Below are 21,892 nucleotides of genomic sequence, written 5' to 3' on the forward strand. Positions count from 1 at the left end.
AATCCGCCCGCCTCAGCCTCCCAAGAGCTAGGATTACAGGCGTGAGCCACAGCGCCCGGCCTGTACTTTTTAATTAAAAAAAAAAAAAAAAAAAAACTTTGCTTATGGTGATTTTTGTTTTTTACTTTGTGGACTTTTATTCGATTTTGTTGAATTTGTCAATATTTCCTTCTATAGCTTCTAGTTTTGTATCACAGTTAGAAAAATCTTCCCCAACTGGGATTATAAAAGAACTCTTCCACGTTTCTTTTGGCAAGTTTACAGTCCCATGTTTCACATATAAATCTTTGGCATCATTCCGAGTTTATTATGGTGTTAGGTATGAAATATGATTTCAACTTTATTTTTTTTTCCAAAATGATTACCATGTTATCCCTAAACTGTTTATTAAATAATCTTTCTCTGCTAATTGGACATCCTAGCTTGATTATTCACTAATTTGCCATAGGTACTTGTGTTTATTTTTAAAATGTTCATCCCTATGCTATGATCTATTTATTGCATGAAAACTGTATGATTTATGTTAATGTAGCTTTAGAATCTATGCAGTGTCTGGAAAGGCTGGTGCTCACCTCATGATATTTCATTTAAAACATTTCCATCTTATTCCTGCATGTTTATTTTTCCATGTCAACTCTAGAATCAGCATGGCCAGTTAAAGAAAAACACTTGGCATTTCATTGAGAGTGCATTAAATTTACAGATATGTAGGGAAGACTTGGCTTCTTAATAAGGCTGTGTCTGGCTACCAAAAAACATGGTAAGCCTTTCCATTTAGTCAAGTTTTCCATTCAGCTTGGTTTCAGCATTTTTAATGTTTTGGTTGTTAACTAAAAAAAAAAAATTAATTAACAAGGTTTATGCTTTGAAAAAAGGAGAACTTCATTTCTCATAAAGGGTAGCAACTTGCTGGGCAGCCATTCCAACAGGTTGGGAAGCAGAGGCCCAGCAAGAAGCCAGGCGCATTGTGCTTCAAAGAAGAGACAAAAGGCAACAGGATTTTATACTGAGCCGTGGTCAAATATACATATTTAACAAGTTAGAGGAGGAGTCATGAATATTTATGAAGGAAAATCCTCTGCCTGTAATTGTGGTTTATCTCTCTCATCCTGTCATGGCTGGGAACTCAGTTTTAAGGGATTTCTGGGGTCCCCTTGGCTGAGAGGGTCCAACAGAGGGCTTAAGATTTTATTTTTAGTCCATTTGTTCATCTTGCATAATTCTTAAGTTTATTCCCAGGTCTTGTTTTATTGTTACAAAATAAGTGTTTTCTTTGATTATATCTTCTGTTTGTTGTTTGTATATATGAAAGTTACTGAATTCCGTGTATAACTGTATATAAGCCAGCTTACTGGGTTTCTTTATCCTCTTAACTGCAACACCTCACACCAATCACCTCAGATAACTAATTGCTGACTTGGTGACCCTTCATGTGCTTTCTGGGAGTTGGAGCTTCTGGAGGTTTCATGACGGTTGACACAGAGGGAGAAAAAGAGTGTGGATTTCAATTGTCTTTCCAGGGTGAAGAGTAGATCATTAGTAATTTCTTAGAAGACTGACTCATTCTTAGGGACTTCTTTGAAAGTTGGCTTTGAGTGCCAGTGTTAGAGCTTCCAAATGGCCTACTGAGACCCACTTTATAAGGAAGTTTAGAAGAAATGACTTTCCTTTTGACTTAAAAAACTGAAAAAATTCTGTGGAGAGTGACCAGGCAAGGAAGGTCATTCTTACCTACTCAGGGATCCAGCCTGAATTTACCCTACAGTGGGGACTGAAGAACTGAGAAGACTTGGCTCTGGGCAGATGGGGGAGGGGAGCCGCAGCCACTTCTATCTATGCAACATTGTAGAAGCTCCACGGCAGTTTCATAACAGGGATCTTTATGGAGGCAGAAAGAGATAATGCAGTCTGAGATCAGATGGGTTTGTTTTTTTTTTTAAACAGTATTAGTGATTAGTCTATAGTGGTTCCAGAAAAAGTTGGTTACATGCAATTTAGGATTTTGATTTAGCATCCTTGGAATTCTGTTCGAATTCTAAACGGTTAAAAGAAATTCTAGCATTTGACCTGAATATCTACAGAATGCCCTCTCTCTGGCAATGTTTAACACCTCAACGTGAAAATACACGAGCTCATTAGAATGGCTAGAAGAGGGCACAGCAGTTGTTCACACTTCTTTTGCCAGCAAGATAACACTTTAATTTGAGCCTCTGATTTTTTTTCCTCATCCTGGACGGGAGGCAGAGTTACTTGTTGGGGCTCTGGGGCCTCCATTCTGCCTGCTTCTTTGGTGGGTATTAGTGTGACAAAACACAAGAGTAGTTGACTTTGTATATTTTTCCTGTTTCCTGAGAATCTAGGGCTCAAATTGTAGCATCAGGGAATGACGTTAGATGCCAAAGTCTCACCACTTTCTCTCACTCTTACTCTTTATTTAAAAATCTAGCCAAAAAACCCCCAGCCATCTAAGTTCAAAAGTTCAAGCAAAATTCCCTTAAGTCTGTGACCTGATTTTCTTCAGCTTGAATCTTGTTAGCTCCTGGATCTGGAGTTTTTACTTCTTCTTTATGGTTTCTTGAGCTACAGTGCTACATCAGACAGGAGCATGCAAGGTGGGTATCTTTTTTCATCAGACAACTGCTGCGAAGAAACACATGCCAACTAGCCCTGCCTGGGTCACTCCCACCTATAGTAGCAGCGTAATCTCGACCGGATCCTCCAAAAATTTCTGGCCTGCTTTTTTCCCCTGGGTTTATTTGCCTCGGTGCTCTGAGACATCCAAGCCATGCCTTTCCATTTACACTCTTCTCCATCAAAATCTTAGAATGTGAAGTAAGAAGGAAGAGAGCCAGCTGGAGTAGCTGGCAGTTCAGCAGGTTTGGGCCAGGATCCCGAAAGACACAATACCCTGGATAGAACCTAGTTTGAGCCATTGCCTCCTCCTCCGCCTGCTCCTCCATCCTCCGTCCTCCCTTCCTGGCTCTGTCCTCCAGCCAAGCCCAGGATGGCTGGGCGTGTGGACCTTGACCCTTACAACCTCACTCAACAGGTTGTAACAACAGGGAACCTGTTCCCTGTAACAACAGGGAACCCTGCGAGCCCATGAGGCTCTGGGTGCTGGGGAGACAGAGATGAAAGGACAGGCACCCTGGCCTTGAGGAACTCTCAGAGGCTCATCCTCAGCTGCTTTATTTGAAAGAGTGAACTTCAATGGGGACTCCTATCTTTGAAGGAAACTTACCAAGAATTTAAAGAAAGCCCAAAAGAGACGAGAGAAATATGGTATGGATATCTGATGGATAATATGGATAGCTAAATATAAATATCCATAAATATGGATAGCTGATAAAGCAGCTTCTATGGAGACGGTGCAGAACTAGACTTACCTGTCAAAGATTAGCCACCTGCACGAGAACCGACAGCTGCTTTCCCTGCCTGTTCTGGTCACAGGATCCTTCCAGCCCATTTCCTGATTCTCATTTATAATTACACACAGGTGGTCTTGAAGTGTACTTTAGTATCATGCTGTGCTGGAAAGAGCCCAGGATTAGGAGAAGGGAGTCTTGGTTCTAATCCAATCCTATGGGATTAGTTTCTTTGGGAAGTTGGCCTCCCTAGCTCATCAGGATGTTGTGAAAAATCACTACGTAGCTATATGTATGTGTATGGATTTACATATATGCAAATACACACTCAATAAAATGTACATGTACATACATTAATTTAAACTGTTCATAATACATAGTTACTTACCATTTATTGAGCACTCCTTAGACATCAGGCATTATGTTAAGTCTTTTACATACATTATCTTGTAGGTCCTCACAATATTCTTGCAAGGTGGGTGACAGCAACCTCTCTTTCCCTCCTCCCCACCTCCTATGTACCATATTACAGATCAGGAAACTGAGGCTTAGAGAGGCAAGGAAACGTACTCAAGCTCGCAGAGAAAGTTTCTGTTGTGTAGTAGCCAGCTGTGCCATGCAGCAGCGAGCCCTCAGTAATGACGGTTTCAACGGCAATGATCATGCTTCCCTTGCTGCATACTTCTTTCCCGTGGCACCCTTTTCTCATGCAGGAGGTCAAATCCCTAGATACCTTGAATCTGCTGTGTGCTACTCAAACTACAGTCCATGGATGAACTTCGTAAATCAGGGGAATGCTTTCAGTGGCTTGATATCCCCAGCCTGGGCTTCCTTTGAGTTGCTTTATCATCTAGCATTCACAAACATTTCCATCTCTGCTCCTTACCTTCCTCTTTCCCCGCTCCATGCCCCAGCAAAATGAACTTTGCTCTGTTCCAAGTACATGCCCCAGGCTTTCCCACTTTCTGCTTTTGCTCAAATTCTTTGCTCCATCTGGAATGCCCTTCTGTCTCCTTCTTTGCCAAATTTCTAAATATTACTGATCCTTGTGGTCTTGTGGAAAGTCTTTTTTCTTTATGAAGCCTTCCCTAATCCCTAAATGATCATAGGACATTATTTCTTTTTAGTAGGACATTTCTTATTTCCCCTTGTAGACATATGCTTTCTGAAGGCTAAGTTCATATCTGTTTCATTTTTGTATTTCCAGTCTGTAACACATGACTTTGTCTGTAACAGCCATTTTTTCATTTACTCAACGAATAAATGAATGAATGAATGAATGTACAAATCTTTTTTTTTAATCTCTTTCCCTTCTTCCTCATGAATGTACAGCTCTTAAGAGAGTGCCTTATTGCGTGTGTGTGGTGTTAGGTTGAATGATGTGTTGGGAGAATTATATTTGTTCATTTATTTAGCACATACTAAGTTCAAGATCCTCTGCTGAGGCTTATTGTGCAATTCTTTCTTGTTGGGGACTAATAAAACACTTATCCAGTTTAGAGTTAAACTTAATGTACGTGCTCTGCTCAGGGCATTGGAGAGTAAGGCATTCCAGTCAAGGTCCATATAAGAAACAAGGTTGCTACCTAGAGGCATAACAAAGGACCTGAGTCTCTGCAAATAGGCAAGAGCTGCCCAGCCCCATGTTAATGGGGGCCTGGAGGCCACACCATAAGCACATTGTTCCTATTATTGCTGCTTGGCCCTGTAAGATGGCTGGATAGTCAATGATGGGTAAGATTCCTCAAGGAAGAAAGACAGGCACAGCCACCAGGGGGAGGGGGGCAGCCAAGAGGACCTGGGGATGGAAAGTGCCCCCTGTGGCTGCCTTGCTTAACCTTGCTTATTTCAGCCTATGACCTATGCTTTGAGCAACCGCCTGGAAACCTTGAATCAGGGGACATCTGTGTCCTTAGGCTATGTGTTCCAGAATTTATGGCCATTGCTGCAATGCCTGGGTGGTCACATACAAGGAACTAACTTTGATTTTTGGGGGTATAAAAATAAAACAACTGGTGGGTTCTGCACTGAAGTCTTGTACCGTCTTTGTGAGTGTCTGTGTCTTTCTTTTCGTGTCTCTTTGTTCTGTGTTCATCCCCTGTCCTGCAAACGGGCCATGGCACTTTCTGTTGTAGAATGTACAGTCTCTGACAAACAAATACGAATAACAAAGAAAAAAGCACATCCCAAGGGAAACATATTAAACCAAAGTAAAAAAAAGAAAACTTTTTATGTGCTGGATGGAGGAGGGAAGGGTAATTGTGACAGAGATTGCAATTAGGAAAAAGAGTTCTGAGGTCTGACAAAAAGGAGTGCAATGGACTGAATGTTTATGTTTCCCCAAAACTCACATGTTGAAATCCTAAATCCAGTGTGATGGCATTAGGAGGTGAGGCCTTTGGGAAGTGATGAGGTCATGAGGGTGGAGCCCCCTTGAAGGCAATTATCGACCTTATAAAAGAGACTCCAGGGAACTCTCTCACCCTCTTTTCACTGTGTGAGGATACAAGAAGAATGCAGTCAGCAACATGAAAGAGGACCCTCAACAGAACCCGACCACGCTGGCACCCTGATCTCAGACTTCCAGTCTCTAGAATTATAAGAAATAAATTTCTGTTGTTCATAAGCCATCCAGTTTACGCTACTTTGTTATAGCAGCCCAAACTGAGTAAGACAAGGAGGAAAGGTGGAATGACTAAAAGAAAAATGCTTTTGAATATTGATTGAGAACCTACAAGTTGGCAGTATCTGGAACATGCATCTGCTCTCTGAGACCCTTTATGGTGACAATATAGAACATCTACTCAGCCTACAAGCATCGACTGAGAAAGTACCTTGAGCTAGGGCTTGGGGTTATAAAGGTTAAAACAAAATATTTCCTGCCCTTGAGAAGCTCCCGGTCTAGGGGAGAGCACTGTAGAATGTAATAAACATTCTACAATAGTTTGTTTAGATGCTCTGGGAAGAGATAGGAAGAACTCTTGGTGGTTGCACAGAGGATGTGGCCTTCAACCAAGATCTGAGGAAGCAGTATGGTATGAAGCTTCAGCGTACAGAGTCTAGAGTCAGACAGGAAGCAGACTGCTTGGACTGGAGTCTGAGTCCACCTTTAACTACTTATGGAATTCTGACATACAACCAAACCTCAGTCTCCCCCTCTGCAAAATGGGATGATTGTATCACCTGTATGTGGAGTTATTATGAAGATTAAATGAGAAAATACCCAGACTCTAGGTAGGACCCACCCCAGCCCACTGCAGACTTGCCTTTTCATTCAAGATTCAAGTGAAAGCATCTCCCGGTCTACTCAAGAGTTGATTCAGTTCATTTGTTGTTTAACCTTGTGGCACCAGAAGTTGGCATCTCATGGAAGAGTTGGCTGGTTAAACAGATAACGTTTCTCTGAAGAGTATCAAAGTTGAGCTAAGCGATTTTGCAGGCTACAGATCACAGATTCCCAAATTAGCACTTACATAAAATGATAGCTTATAGATACATAAAACAGCCCAACCCTTGCAATGAATAGGCGTATTTTCTGGAATCTTATTAGATGACAGAGAGAAGAAAGGAGGGTCTTTATCCAGGAGGGAGGATGCTATGAATTTGGTGGATTAGTCCTGTATGGGGAAGATAAGGGACTCCTGAGGGCATTCCTACCCTGTGGCACTGGTTATTGGAGAGCGGATGGGTTTTTTTCCCCTTGAATATTTTCTTTCTAGAGCTCTCTGGCATCCTATTGCAATGTAAGTGTCTGAATGTTTATCACAGCCCCAAGTTTAAGTGAGCACTGGACTGTTAAAACTACGGGAACGTGCATACGTCTCTAATTTCTGCCTTCAGCAAAAATTGCTTTCATGTAGACTTTATGATAGCAACTGTGTACCATTATGGCTGTATAAATAGCAGGGTGGAAAGCAGTTAGGGATTTAGAGATTATTAAAGTTGTTCCTTGAGGGGGTGGGAGTTCTCTTTTCATTTAGTAGTAGTCTCTTGTCGCAAATGAAAATTTCTTACTTCATCGCTGGGATAAAAGGAAGAAAACGAAATAGGAAGATTGGAGGAGAGAGAGAGAAAAGAACCGAAATGATCCACCAAGTAAGGAGGGAAGGGCAGATAGAGAAAGGAGGTGAAGACAGAAGAAGGAAAAACATGTTTGGAAATTGGAGTTGAGTCTCAGAGTGGCTGTGATAGCTGAACAATGTTAAGCAGACCCGCCCTGTACTCCCTGAATCTCCATTCAAAAATGTCCCTCAATTATTTGGAAAGCCATTCAGGGAGGGCATTTGGGTGACCTTTATTTAATTCAGGCGTTCTTTATAATTAACCTAATAGATTCCATTGCATATACCATCTGTACCAAACAACGTAGCCTGGGAACATTTTCTAACCTTTTTTTTTTTTTTTTTTTTTTTGCAGTGAATAAATCTCATCTCCGGGTAGATGGCGGTGTCTTGCCGGGCAAAGGGCAAGGCCCTGCATTTCACTTGTCCCCTTGGCAGTGCTTCAGGCTCCTTCCACCACTCCATGCTCACTCGAAAAACGGGGTAAACAGAGGAGTCACTAACTCCGCGGAAGGCTCCCACGTGGGTGGCTGTGGCCGAGGCCAGCGGTCGCGGACTGCGCTGGCTGTCACCTGCTGGCCCACCACTGCCCGCAGTTCTGCCCCTGGACGCCGCATATCCAATACGGGGGACATTCTCCCGGTGGTCTTGTCTGGGCTTGACCTTTCCACTTCCTGCCAAACCATGGCCCTGTCTTCAACCGGGAAAAGCACTGTCTCTTGGAAAGCTCCCAGATAACGATGTATCTTAATAAAAATTCTATAAGCTGTAAATAGCTCACTTTTGATCATACCTGCATGTTCCTGTCGGCACACTCTCGTCGCGCACCTGGAAGGCTTACATGTAAGGGCCGTATCCTCTGCGCCTCCTAACATCTCGGTTTCTGGCATGGGTGTCTCACGAAGACATGCAATCAGAGTTCAGTCTTCCCCTCCACCTCTAAGCCTCCGGCCAGTGCTCTTATGTCCACTTTCAGCTGGCTCAGTTTCTTATTCAAAGCTCATGCCTGCTCCTCTGCCAGGGGCCAGCTCTTTACGTCTCCCGGGGCCTCCTTTATTTAAAAGAAATCCACCTTTCCTTGATGCAAACCTCGCCACTCCCTCCCCATATCCAAGCTTTTAGGAAAAGAAAGCCATGCTTGGAGTTTTCCCAACCTTCACAGTTTCCTTCCCTGTTCCTGTAACTAGAGATCTTATTCATCCTCGTTTTTTACTGATTTATTTCAAAGTAAAGATTGCCCTATTGATTTTTTTGTTGTGCTCATAAAAGCGGTACTTTCTCATTTAAAAGTTCAGACAATAGACAAAAAAAAAAAAAAAAAAAATTAGCAAAAACCACTAACTCCAGAATTCAGAAACAACTGCTATAAGCATTGGTGGGTACTTCACCAACAGCCATTTTCTCACATCTTCCTCTGTGGCAAAGTTCAGGTACCTACATAGCCAGGCTTGTCAAAGCAAGAATTCTCAAACCTTTTGGTCTCAGGACCCCTTTGCAGTCTTAAAAATGATTGAAGACCCTAAAGAGCTTTCATTTGTGTGGGTTATTAATATATCTATTGAAATTTGCCATATTAGATTTTAAAAGAAGTTTTAAAAATATTTATTAATTCATTGAGGATGACAATAATATATATGTAACAGGCTAACACAAATATTTTTAAATGAAAAAATAATAAATATACTTTTCAAAACAAAAAAATATTTGGTGAGAAGAGTGGCATTGTTTTACATTTTTCTCTATTTTCTGGAATAATTTTTTTTATTGAGACGTAATTGTAAATATTTATGAGGTACTTGTGATATTTTAACACATACATACAATGTGTACTGATTCAAAACAGGGTGTTTAGGATCTCCATCACCTCAAACATTTATCATTTATTTGTGTTGGGAACATTTTAACTTTTCACTTCTAGTTATTTTGAAATATATAATAAATTATTAATTATAGTCGCCCTATTGGGCTATCAAACACTAGAACTTATTCCTCCTATCTAACTGTATGTTTATACCCATTAACCAACCTCTCTTCATTCTCTCTACCCTTCCCAGCCTCTGGTAACCATCATTCTACTCTCTACTTCCATGAGATCCACTTTTTCAGCTCCCATGTATGAGTGAGAAAGTGCAATATTTGTCTTTCTGTGCTTGGCTTATTTCACTAAACATAATAACCTCTGTTTCCATCCATACTGCTGCAAATGACAGAATTTTATTCCTTTATTTATGGCTGAATACTATTCCATTGTTTATATATACTACATTTTTTTTATCCATTCATCAGTTGATGAAGACTTAGGTTGATTCCATATCTTGGCTATTATGAATATTTTATATTTTTGCAAATCTTTTTAATGCCTTTCTTAATAGACAGCTGGGCTCTCATATATTCTTCTACATTCAGTCTGTTGCAACATGTTGCTAAATATAATGAATAAACCTGATCTCATAGATATGTGTTTAGAAAAGGGAGGAGTATTTTAATAACATATTTTTTTGAGACAGTGTCTTGTTCTGTTGTCTGGGCTAGAGTGCAGTGGCATCATCATAGTTCACTGCAACCTTGAACTCCTAGGCTTAAGTCATCCTCCTCCTTCATGGTCTTGAGTAGCTAGGACTACAGGTGTGCACCAGCTTACCCAGCTAATTTTTCTTTTTATAAAATAGAGATGGGGTCTCACTATGTTGTTCAGGATGGTCTTGAACTCCTGACCTCAAACAGTCCTCCCACCTCAGCCTCCCAAAGTGCTAGGATTACAGGTGTGAGCCACTGTGCCTGGCTATTGTAATAACTTTTAAAGATAACTGTTGATATTCTCATTTGGTAGGGTATTAAAACTCAAGACGTGGTAGTTTTTTATCTATAGATTTCTTGTAGTTTCTGTGTACTTGTGAGAGAATGAGAATGAAAAAGGCCCCCAAAAAATCTTACTATTATTATGAAGACAGTTTTGACCTCATAGGCCCCCAGATAGGGTCCACAGCACACTTTGAGAACCACTGTTTCAGCCACTGATACTATTCCCTTTACCAGTGACTTAGGATGGACACGTGACCCATCCTTAGGAGACACGAAGGGAATTCTTTAACCTACTTGAAAATGTTTGCTCAAACATAAAAAGGTCCCACAGGAAGACAGAGCCATACTACTTCTGCTTGTTAATGTCATGTTTTTGTGTGCATCTTGGCTTTGCAAGGGGAGCTGCAGAACTGACCACATTTGAATTATCTTGACTCAGGACTTACAGGTTTGTGCAACTAATTTTACTTACGGAAGGGAGAAGGGAGGAAGAAGGGAAGGAAGGAAAGAAGAAAGGAAGAAGAAAAGAAGGACCTTTTGGTGACTATCCTTCCGGAGTTTTTCGTAAATGTTTATCCATCTAGGTTGATAATCACCTCTGTGTCCCTAACACTTAGCTCAGCATAAAGCCTGGTGCATCTCAGCAATTTGTAGATATTCTTTGAAGGAATGAATAAATGAATGTGGTGTTTATTGACTGACAACAGTTTCCTCTTATTCTGTTCTTTGTGAGCATGAAGAAAAGCAGGTCACTCTAAGAATGACAGGTTCCCTGGGTGCTATGAGACATATCTAAATGGTTATCTGCAAAGAAGGATATATTCTCTATTTCGATATAGTGAACACTGCTCTCACCCTTTCTCCTAGCATTTTGTATCCCAAAGGAAATCAGGCATTTGCCTAACATAACCTAAAAATGGTGGCACTTTATGCTTGTATAGTGATTTATAGTTTACAGAGTGCTTTCTTGATGATCTCACTTAGTCCTCGAATATCAAGCTGTGATACATAGCTATTATTATCCTTTGAAAGATGAGGAGATGGGAGACATGTGAGGTTATATGAGTGGTTCAACATCACATAACTAGTAGGCAGTAGAACCAGGACTAGAAATGCAAGGTGGTGTTCTTGGGGTTGAGCCCCAGGAAACTCTGTCAAGGGCCTTGGCATCCAGGGTATTTGCCTGACCACCCTGGGGCAGGAAAGGGAAGGTATGTATGTGTGGGACTGGCCTTTCTCCTCTGTCCCAAGAGAGTGGCCCTGTGATACACCTCAGTTTGAATGGCACTAAAATGACAAAGCCCTTGTTCTGAATGACTTCACTTGGAGGTGATGTCTTCTGCTAGACTGACTGTGACATTAAAAATGCATGAGACAAGGGACATTTCCCACCCTTAGCTCAATGAGAACTGGCAAGTGTCAAATTTGAAATTTCTCACTGCAACTCTGCTGACCTGAGTGAGACTCAAAGACCTCAGTCTGGAAACAGTCTAGAATTGAATGTTGGCAACTGACATGAGGAAAGAAAGAACATAAAATGCCTGAGCGTGGCAGCAGCAAAGGGACTCAGGTCTTTACATACAGTGTGGGCAAGTAGAAAATAATCCCAGCAGGTCTAAGACCTGCCTTCTCATCTTGACTCTGTGCTATCGTTCAAATGTGGACCCTTCAAAATTCAGGTGCTGCCAATGTGATAGTATTAGGAGGTGGGGCCTGTAAGAGGTGATTAGGGCATGAGGGCTCCTCCTTCCTTAATCGGATTAAGGTCCTTATAAAAGAAGCCTTCAGGCAGCTTTCAGTTAGCTTGCTCTTCTGCAGCAAGAAGGCCCTCATCAGACCAAATCCTAGCTCTTTGATCTTGGACTTCCCGGCCTCCAGAACCGTGAGAAATAAATTTCTGTTCTTTGTAAGTTACCCAGTCTCAGGTATTTTGTTGTAGTAGCACAAATGGACTAAGACACTCTGCCCCTGTATTGTTGTGTGACTCTGAGCAGATGCCTTACTTTTAAAAAGAAGGGAAGAATTAGATGGTCTCAAGGAAGATGACATCTGAAAGCACAAGGAACATCTCTATATAGGCTTATGTCCATTTTCTTAGAAAAAGTATTTTTGTAAAAACAAGGAGAAAATACATTTACCCATACAGCAAAACTGAATTGTGGGATATATATGCACACACTTATACCTATATATATATGCATGTGTATATATACACAAAAAGTTTACAATCTCACAGATGAAATACATAGATGTTGAAAAATGTAGTCCATATTTGCTGCCTTTGTTCTTACCTAAGCCCTGGGTTATTTGTCTATCTCCCCCACGTGGTGCTCAGCATCCTGCCTGGTGCTTCTTCTACACATATGCATGTTTTTGAGTGAATGAATCCAAATGAGAAGAGTGCCCAGGCCTTATCTCTTTTATGATGGCCTAAAGTCATGGAAAGAAATTTGGGGGCCAGCACACCTGGTGTAGTCCCAGTTCCCTTTTTTACCAGCTGTGTGACCTGGGGCAGGATCCCTGGTACTTCATCTGTAAAATGGGATTATTGTGAGGAATGAAGGTAATAGGAGTGGGTTCCCTAGAGCAGTCCTGCATAGCAGGTGCTCAACGCTGCTGTCTGTCACATGGGGCAGTATATCAGAGAGATAGGACAAGAGAGAAAAATGTACTTATTTCATCTTAGGGTGACCAGGGCAGGATTCCTGGGGAGGAGTATTTTTTTTTTTTTTTTTTGTAGAGATGAAGTCTCCCTTAGTTGTCCAGCCTGGTCTCAAACCCCTAGCCTCAAGTAATCCTCTTCCCAAAGTGCTGGGATTACAAGTGTGGGCCACTACACCCAGCCCAGGAGGAATATTTAAATAGGGCCTAGAAAGAGGGTTCCCAGATTTGGCAGGTAGCGATGGGAAAAGGGAATGGTGAAGTAAGTGAAGGAGAACAAAGACAAAGGGGCCGGGAAGTGCAAAGAATGTTGAGGCGCTGGAAAGTAGCAAGGTTTATCTGAAAGAAGATGTAGCTGAAAAGATAAATTGGGGCCAGGTTTATACCTGTGACCGGCAGGGCATTTGGACTTTATCCTGTGAAAAATGGGAAGTCACTGGAGGTTTTGAGCAGAGGAGTGACGGATTTCAGAAGCTACATTTCTTTCTTTCTTTTATTTTTTTAAATAGAGATGGGGTCTTGCTATGTTGCCCAGGCTGGTCTTGAACTAAAGGCCTAAAGTAATCCTTCCCCACTGGCCTCCCAAAGTGTTGGAATTACAGGTGTCAGCCACCAGAGCCAGCCAAGAAGCTACCAGGCAAGTTGTGGAGAAAGTCGCCAGCAACTACAACTCTGAAAAGATGGGTACACGTTTCGGAGATGGACTTTGAAGCAGGCGTCGTTGCAATCATTCTGAACAGATGCTATGACGCAAGCAGCTCACGTGCTCTGTAATGCTGACTCCATGATAAAGGTCTTAGAGGAGAGAGATTGGAGTCATCGTGGGTAAGGCTAGAGGAGGACAAGATGATTTAGGATAGATTTTGAGAGGAGGGAAACTCATGTAGGGATTTATGGCTCTCACAACGGTGGAGTTTAATGGATTAGTCATGTCAGATCTAGAATGTGGACCTACAGCTGGAGTCCTCAGGGGACCAGGGTGACAAGGAAACTTTATTTTAGCCCAAAAGCAGCAGTTCTTTAACTCTGAGTAACACTGATGTCACATAACGATCTCTGAGCCCTGGCAAGGAAAGATGAGAAGGAAAAGGAAAATGAAGAAATAGGGAAAGAGGGAGGAAAGGTAGAACAAAGAAGATGCTGGAGATAAGAAAAAACGTGAGGCAGACCACAGCGAGAGGCGCATGTGCTCACAGTGGCCGCGAACTGCCCAAGGCGCCTGCCCGGGCCTCCCCAGCCATTTCAGCTGGCCGAGAGGAGACCAGGGCGCTGGAATAGGACTCCAGTCAGTTTCATTTTTTTGACTGTAAACAATTCAAATGGAAAAATGTTGGATGAGACTCTGCTGGCTCAGTCTGGATGGAGGAGGTCTATTCATCAATCTTTGAGTTTTTCACTTCTGGGGATTGTCACCCATGTCAGATCCATCTGGACATTTCAGTGTTTTTTTTGTTTTTTTTTTTTCCAAATGCTTTTGCCAGGAAGAATATTTAACACATTTAGATGTAAGAAACTAGGACACAGAGGGAAGTCACTGGATGTTAGTACCAGTTTCTCCTTTTTCATAAAGTCTAAGTGTTCTTATGGGATTATTAGGTCCATTGAATTAATTTCCTTTGAATGGATTCATTTATTTATTCAACTACCAGTTTACAATGGCTTGGTATATACCAGGCATTGTACAAGCTACTGTTGGGTTTCTAACAGGACCACCTATGCCATAGAGATGAAATCACACAACGGGTGAAAGAACAACAGGGAAGATATTGCAAGACATTCCCCTAGTCATGTGTCTGATAAAAAACACAACAAAAAAACAAGCTCACCATCATGAGTTCCTCCTTACAGCGCTTCACCACTCTGCCTTGTCCTGTTTTCTTTTTTTTTTCTTTTTTTTTTTATTTCGGCATATTATGGGGGTACAGATTTTAAGGTTTCAATAAATGCCCATTTCCCCCCCTCCCCCCAAAAGTCTGAGTCTCCATCATGACCATCCCCTAGATGGTGCACATCTCACTCATTATGTATGTATATACCCGCCCCCCTCCCCTGTTTTCTACTTGTATCACTGATATCCTCTGTGCTTAAACATACTTCTGCTTGCAAGTGATTTCTAGGCTAAATAATCCCATTTTATTACAGTAGGCAAACTTAAATCATGATTTTTTTTGTTTGTTTCACTCCACTTTCCAACTGCTGTAAACTGAATGTTTGTGTCCCCTCAAAATTCACATGTTGAAATCCTAACCCCCTGTGTGATGGCATTAGGAGGTGAGGGCTTTGGGAAAGTAACTGGTTTTGAGGCTAGTGCCCTCATGATGGGACTAGTGCCCTTAAAAGAAGAGACACCAGTCTTTCTGTTGTGCAAAGAGACAAAAAGAAGACAGCTGTCTGCTAGCTACAAAGAGTGACCTTATCAGATGCCAAATCTGCCAACACGTTGATCTTGGACTTCCCAGCCTCCAGAACTGCGAAAAATAAATTTCTGTTGTTTAAGCCACCTGGGCTAAGGTATTGTGTTACAGTGACTGAGCTGACTAGGACACTATCTTTACAACTCTCTCATTTATAATAGTAGCTAGTTACAAAGTCCTTCCTGGGGGTCAGGCCTTTTACTTTTATTATCTTTAGGCCTCACAACAACCTCTTACAAGAAATTGAAACTCAGCGGGTTTCATTTCTTGCCTGGAACACATGGATAAAAAGCAGCAGAGTCAGGCTTTGACCCTGCAGTCCGTCCGGCTTCCACGAAGGGGACTCCTTCCCTGCACACTGCGTCTCCCGGCCCCCTAACTGTGAATTATTTTCCTCTCTGCCCTTGCCCTTGCCACGGAACCAGAGAATTTCAATCAGGAGATTGTGCCCCTTGGTTCCTTCTCTATTAATAAATGTTTGATTGATTCTAAATGAGCTGTCACTATGCCTTGGAGTGAGAATTACAAGCAGCTCCCTGAGCAGATTGTAAAGTGACAGCCTCATGACCCAAGCTGTTACTGTGACAACAGCTGAGGAGGAAGAGTATTTAATTATGGAGATGGGAGGAAGGGGACCAGCAGGTCTGGAGGGAAGGGTGGGGTGTTCCTGCCCTCATCCACTCTTCAGCGTGGAGAAGGCGGTCTTTGTTCCATCTCTTCACATCCTTTGGATTTTTAATATAAAATCTTAAGTCAAAACTCCTTATTACATGACAAACTGCACTAGTTTTGTTTCCCTAGTTCTCTTGGGCAACAGGAGTGATAAAGTGTGAACTCCTATCACCTTTGAAATCGGTGCCTGAGGAAGTTGGCTCAGATGTGTACACATAAAGCGTTAAATAGTTTTTTTTTTTTTCCTAATGATTATCTTGAGGTGGCTTTCCTGAATTTCTGAGACTCCCTGACTACTGCACCCTGCCTGTGTGGGAATAGTCCTGACGTACCACAGTAATTACCTGGGTCGCCCTCACGGGATTCTGCAAGTGGCCCTTTTATTTACCAACGATGAGGCCTTGGTCAAACCATTTAAACCGCTTTAAGCTTTGCTTATGTCACCTGCAAAATGACGAGGATAGTGCCATCTACCCACTAGGGTTCTGGGAAATGTGATGTTGGGCCGCCGCCGGCCGGGGCCCCTCTGTGTGGACTCGCGGAGGGCGCCCCCTCCCGGCGGGTGTGGCCCGAGGCGCACGGGCGGACGCGGGGAGTCGCGACAGGGCGCCCTTCGCACGCACAGGCGGTCGCAGCCGGCGGAGGGAGGCCGAGAGGACCCGCGGGCTGGCCGTCAGCCCCAGTCACCCCGGCTGGGCGCCGCCAACGGCCCCGCCTCCCATGGCCGCACGCAGCAAACCTGTCCGACGCTCTGCACGTTTTCATCAGCTAGGATTTGTTAACTGCTGTGAGTATTGTTTACCTCGTGTTCACCAATGACGGAAGAAACAGGTGAGAGACTAAAAGGAACCAAGGCTTCCCGCCATCACCATGAAGGAACCTTGTGACCTCGCCTGTTTCATTGAGTTTCTGAGAAGATCTCGGCGGTGGATGCCGCGAGCCTCCAGGCTGGATTGGGAATGCCAGTGAGGAGAAGGTGGTATTGGTACCGGTGGCCGAGGGCCGGGAAACATCACCCCGGAGGCGGTGTTTCCAAGTGTTCCAGGTCTGCTCGGAGGAGCAAATGTGCATGGAAGAGTTTGAGATCTATAGTCAGAAAAGCCGGATTCCAGCCCTGATACTCCGCATGTTCATCCTGCAATCATGAGCTAGGTTTTGTGTGTATGTGTGTGTGTGTGTGTGTGTGTTGTGTTGTGTTGTTTCTTTTTGAGACAGAGTCTTGCTCTGTTGCCTGGGAAAATGCTCACAGCACCCTCAAACTCCTGGCCTCAAGAGATCCTTCTGCCTCAGCCTTCCAAGTAGCTGGGAGGTGCATGCCATGACCTACTGGCTAATTTTTCTATTTTTAGTAAAGATGGGGTCTTGCTCTTGCTCAGGCTGGTCTGGAACTCTTGAGCTCGAGTGATCTTCCCGCCTTGGCCTCCCAGAGTGCTAGGATTGCATAAGTGAGCCACTGTACCTGGCCATGAGCCAGGTCTTTGCCTCAGTTTCTTCATTCATTTATTTATTTATTTTTGGATTTTTAAGACTCTTTAATATCTGGTGTTTCCTTTTAGAAAATATTATTTTACACTACTTATTACTACCTCTCTGTTTTATTTTTTTTCCTTTTATTTCATTATATTATGGAGATATGAATATTGTTAGGGTTACATATATTGTCCCTGCCACCCCTCCTCTCCTTCCCCCTCCCCTCCCAGAGCTTCAAGCGTGTCCAACCCCCAGGTGTGTGTGTACCCTTCCCCTCCTACCCCCTCCCACCTGCCCACCACCAGATAAAAGTTTTTTGGTTTTTTTGGACATTTTGGTTACATTGTATATCATTGCTTCTTCCTATGAAGGGTTAGAAGTATTCCCTTCCCCCACACACAATGCTCGCCACATCCCTAGGATGTGGGGCTCCCCCACCCCCAATCCCTGGTGAATACTACCACCAATTGAGCTGCATAGTTTTAATCCGTCAGTACCAATTTGATGGCGAGTAGATGTGCAGCCCATTTTCCTGATCTTATGTCCCCTCACTTAGGATTACGGGCTTAAACTTAATCCAGGATAGCATAAACGGTGCTAGCTCACTGTTGTTTCTTAGAATTGAGTAATATTCCATTGTGAGCATATACCAAATTTTAATTATCCACTCCTGAATTGACGGGCACTTGGGTTGTTTCCATGAGCTTCCAATAGTGAATTGTGCTGCCAGTTTTTCATTTTAAAAATTTGAGTTGCAGTCACTTTTCTACGTATGTTACAGGGCTTTGAGGATCAAATAAGGTAATTTATGAAAAAGTATTGTGAGTTCTGCAAGGCACGATGTATATGGAAATTGTCATTTCTCTTGGCAATGTGCTTGTTAGGTTTGCTGAGACAAAGAGGCAAGGTATTGGATTGTGAGCATCGTAGGGGCGAGGGTGTAAGCTTCATCTCTTCTTTCCAAGTTTAACATCCATAACCTTTTGTTGGGATGTGGGTCTGACAGGCTGCCAAGCGCCCTTGAGCACTCACCTGCTGGACCTACTGGAAAGGCAGAGTCAGGGTCCACATTGGGGTTGCCTCCCCCAGCCTTGCAGCTAAACTTGAGTAAGACGGTGCATTCTGGAACATTCTCTGCTGCTGGCCAGTGGAGACTATCTTTGCATTTCTTACTCTACCAAACAGATTCATACTTGTTGAAACCTATGACTAATTTATCATATCCAACATCTAGATTTGATGTGAATTCCCAAAACAACCTTAGGGGAAACCTCACCTGAACTCTCAAACCTTTTTCCCAGTTCTCCACCCTAATCCACCCATGTACTCACAAAGCTGAACCATCACCACAAACCCCTGCAGGAAAAATAACAATTGAATTACAGAGAAAGTGAATTAATAGTTCATTTTCATAAGTACTGGTTGTGTCCAGCACTAAGAATCTATGACTTCAGCTTTTTTTCCTGAAGTGCTCCTAAAATGCATGACTGGGCACAGTTCCACCGGGAAACTAAATAAATTAGGAAAACAGAGCTGCCTGTGAGATGCCGAGAATTTAGAATTCAAGATAGCATCAACTTTGATTTGTCCTTCTTTTTCTTAATGGATGTCCTGTTTAGTTTTCACAAATTTGTGAAACACATATTTGTGGTTGAACCTATCAGTTTTTCCTGTAAAGCAGGAAAAGTAAAAGTTTTTTTTTGTTTGTTTTGTTTTTTTTAAATTAGGGGAAAACTAAAGCTTAGAGAAGTTAAGCAATGTGTTTAAGGTCTCAAAGGACACAAGACTCAAATATGCTTATCAATGAAATGTGTGGGCCAGTGGGTGAGTCAGAAGACAGCAAAGGCATAACTTTCTTTCCTTCTCTTCCATCTGCCGGAACCAGTGAATGGGCTGATTATGCCGTCTAGTGTTAAGAAAAGACAAGTTATTCTAAGACCTGGATCTGGCATTCTCTCATGACGTGAAATGAGCTCCTGGGAAGCGCAATTGTGATCAGAAATGCTGATTTAAACTTTCGCTTAGGAAAAAGAGAAATATTAACCATCTTTCTTAGCCCCAAAAGACACTCTCTGATAAAATAGGAGAATTGAATGGAACCCTCACATAGAACATTCAGGTGTGTATGGAAATGTGATGCTCTTTTATTAAATAACAGTCTAGAAATGGAAAACAATGAAATGGGGTGGCAAGAGTTTAAGTAGGAGGGAAACTGGAAGAAACCCTTGGAAACAAGCAGCCTGATCTACTTGGTGGCCTGTGATTCCTGCCTCTTTTCTGCATGTTAGTTTTCTCTTTTCTTTTGAACTTCATGGTATGGACTACACACAGTGTGCTGAGCCAGCTCCAGCCCCACCCAGAGCAAGCTTTAGCAGGAGCTGGGGCAGCTCACAGAGGCCCCCCATTGAGCCCCACCTGGCTCTGGCCACTCCAGTCCCACATGTTCCTGCAGAAGACACTTGTGCTCGCACAGGGGCTGAGCCTGGTCCACCACCAGAACTATCTTATAGAAAAAACTGCCTGGTTGGGGAAGGTTTGGGGTATTCAGTAACTAAAATCCTTTGCATTGGTTTCTAGACCAGTGGTTCTCAACTGGGGTCAATTTTGTTCCCTAGAGGACATTTGTCAATGTCTGGAGTCATTTTTGATTGTCACAATTAGGGATGCTATTGGCATCTAGTAGGGAGAGGCCTTGGGTGCTGCAAAACATCCTACCTTGCACAGAACAGTCCCCCACAACAAGAAAGATCTGGCCCCAAATGCCTAGCTTGAGAAACCCTGTCCTGAACCCATTGAAGAATCCTACATTCTTTTCTAAAGCAAGCATAGTGTATAAGGATCCCAGTGCAGTTCGTACCACACTGTTTTTAGCCTTATAAAAGAGGACCTGCCAACCTCGATTATGATAATGCTGATGTCTAATAACCAACCACAGAGCCTCAGTGACATACAGAATAAACTCTTACTCATAAGTCTAGAGTCAGCTGGGCAGTTTGCTACTCTGGGCCAGGCTTTGCTGCCCTTGCCTGAGCTCACTCAGGTCTCTGCAGTCAACTGGAAGTTTGGTCTGGGACGTGGCTGCCCTGCATGGGTTTACTCTTACGTCTGTTGGTAGGTGGGCTGTTAGCTGGCATGACAAGGGTGATTGGACTGTCATCATCCAGAAATCTACCATAGCCTTCTTCTCCAATGCCAGTTTGCACTTACGCTTCAAAAGTCACTCAACCACCACCTCTCCCAGGAAGCTTTGTCTGACCTTCTGTGTCCTCCTGTTGGATCTCAGGCTGGTGTCTCTCGCAGCGTTCTTCACCCTGTGCCACAATCACCGCACAACTGTTGGTGTCTTGCCCCAGACCCCAAGTCACCCTGAGGGCAGGCACCATAAAAAAAAAGAACGAATATGTAGTTTGCTTTCTCCGTGTGTGTCCTGAATATTTTGTAAACCTGGCTGTAGAGCCTGGAGTTAGAGCTTGGCTTCTGGAGCGGGAATGCCTCCTTTCAGATCCTGCCTTTGCCTCTTACTAGGTCAAGCCGAGCAAGTGAATTCCTGTCTCTGTTTCTCTGTGCAATGGGGAGAGCAATAGGACGTGATCCAGAGGCTGGTGAGGGCAAAACGAGGTAATGCAGGAAAAGTGCTTGGAAGAGTGACCGGCACATAGCAATCCTGTAATGGCAGCTTTTGTTATTACGGGCTCCTCTTTCACCATTTCAATCTGGCACCTAGTGTGTAGTGAACTGTGACTTCATTCATTAATTTATTCATTTAACAAGTATCTGCAGAGCCCTTATGTATTCAAGAGACATTGTACTCCTTGCTTCTCCTAACATGGTAAGAGAACCACACATGGCACTGGCCAGTGGACTCCTCGGCAGTTGAATTTGTTTTGCTTCTGTGGCTGGTTCTGCTTTCCCTTCCGTCATTAGAACAGATTTATTTCCTTCTCCAGAGGTGACGCCACCAGGGAGTCACCACGCTCCCAGGCGAACGCGTCCTATACATCTTTTTTTCCCACACCTGACTCATCAAGAGGTGTTACCCGGCTCTTGGATTCCTATAGATCACAGAGATAATGACAAGAACCGTGTGGGAAGGAGTTTTTAGCGAGCTCAAGAGCTGAATTGGGTGTTTCTGTAACATTTCGGGAACTGTTAAAATAAGACACTTGTACAATTTCAGACAGATTTTTAAATGGCAGCATAAAACAGCTGCTTCTGCCGGAGACTGGTTTTTGTGGGTTTTATAACCAGGAAAAATGAGAAGATGGCTCATGAATAATACACTGACTCAGTTCTGTGAGTCGCAACGCCCCTCACAGTGTGACTATGTCTACCGCTTTTAGTATCTTGCACAGTGACTGGATGTCTCTCGCTCGGTGGGGCTCAGCAGAAACGGAATCCGGCAGGAGAATGGCGTCACCAGCTTCTCCCGGGTCCCGGCTGTGACCTC

The 21,892-nt window shown here is 43.1% G+C and overlaps 1 protein-coding gene across 1 annotated transcript in view; it reads right to left on the reverse strand.

The window, feature by feature from the left end:
- Positions 1-18,774, reverse strand: part of HSPA8 (heat shock protein family A (Hsp70) member 8) — a 146,741-nt gene extending 127,967 nt beyond the window's left edge. The window contains exon 1 of the mRNA XM_012789882.2: positions 18,764-18,774. The gene's annotated coding sequence lies outside the window, so the exon portion shown is untranslated. The remainder of the gene's footprint in view (positions 1-18,763) is intronic.
- Between the last annotated feature and the right edge of the window lie 3,118 nt (positions 18,775-21,892).

The sequence above is a fragment of the Microcebus murinus genome, chromosome 4, assembly GCF_040939455.1.
Source record: "Microcebus murinus isolate Inina chromosome 4, M.murinus_Inina_mat1.0, whole genome shotgun sequence".
NCBI classification, from domain to species: Eukaryota; Metazoa; Chordata; class Mammalia; order Primates; family Cheirogaleidae; genus Microcebus; species Microcebus murinus.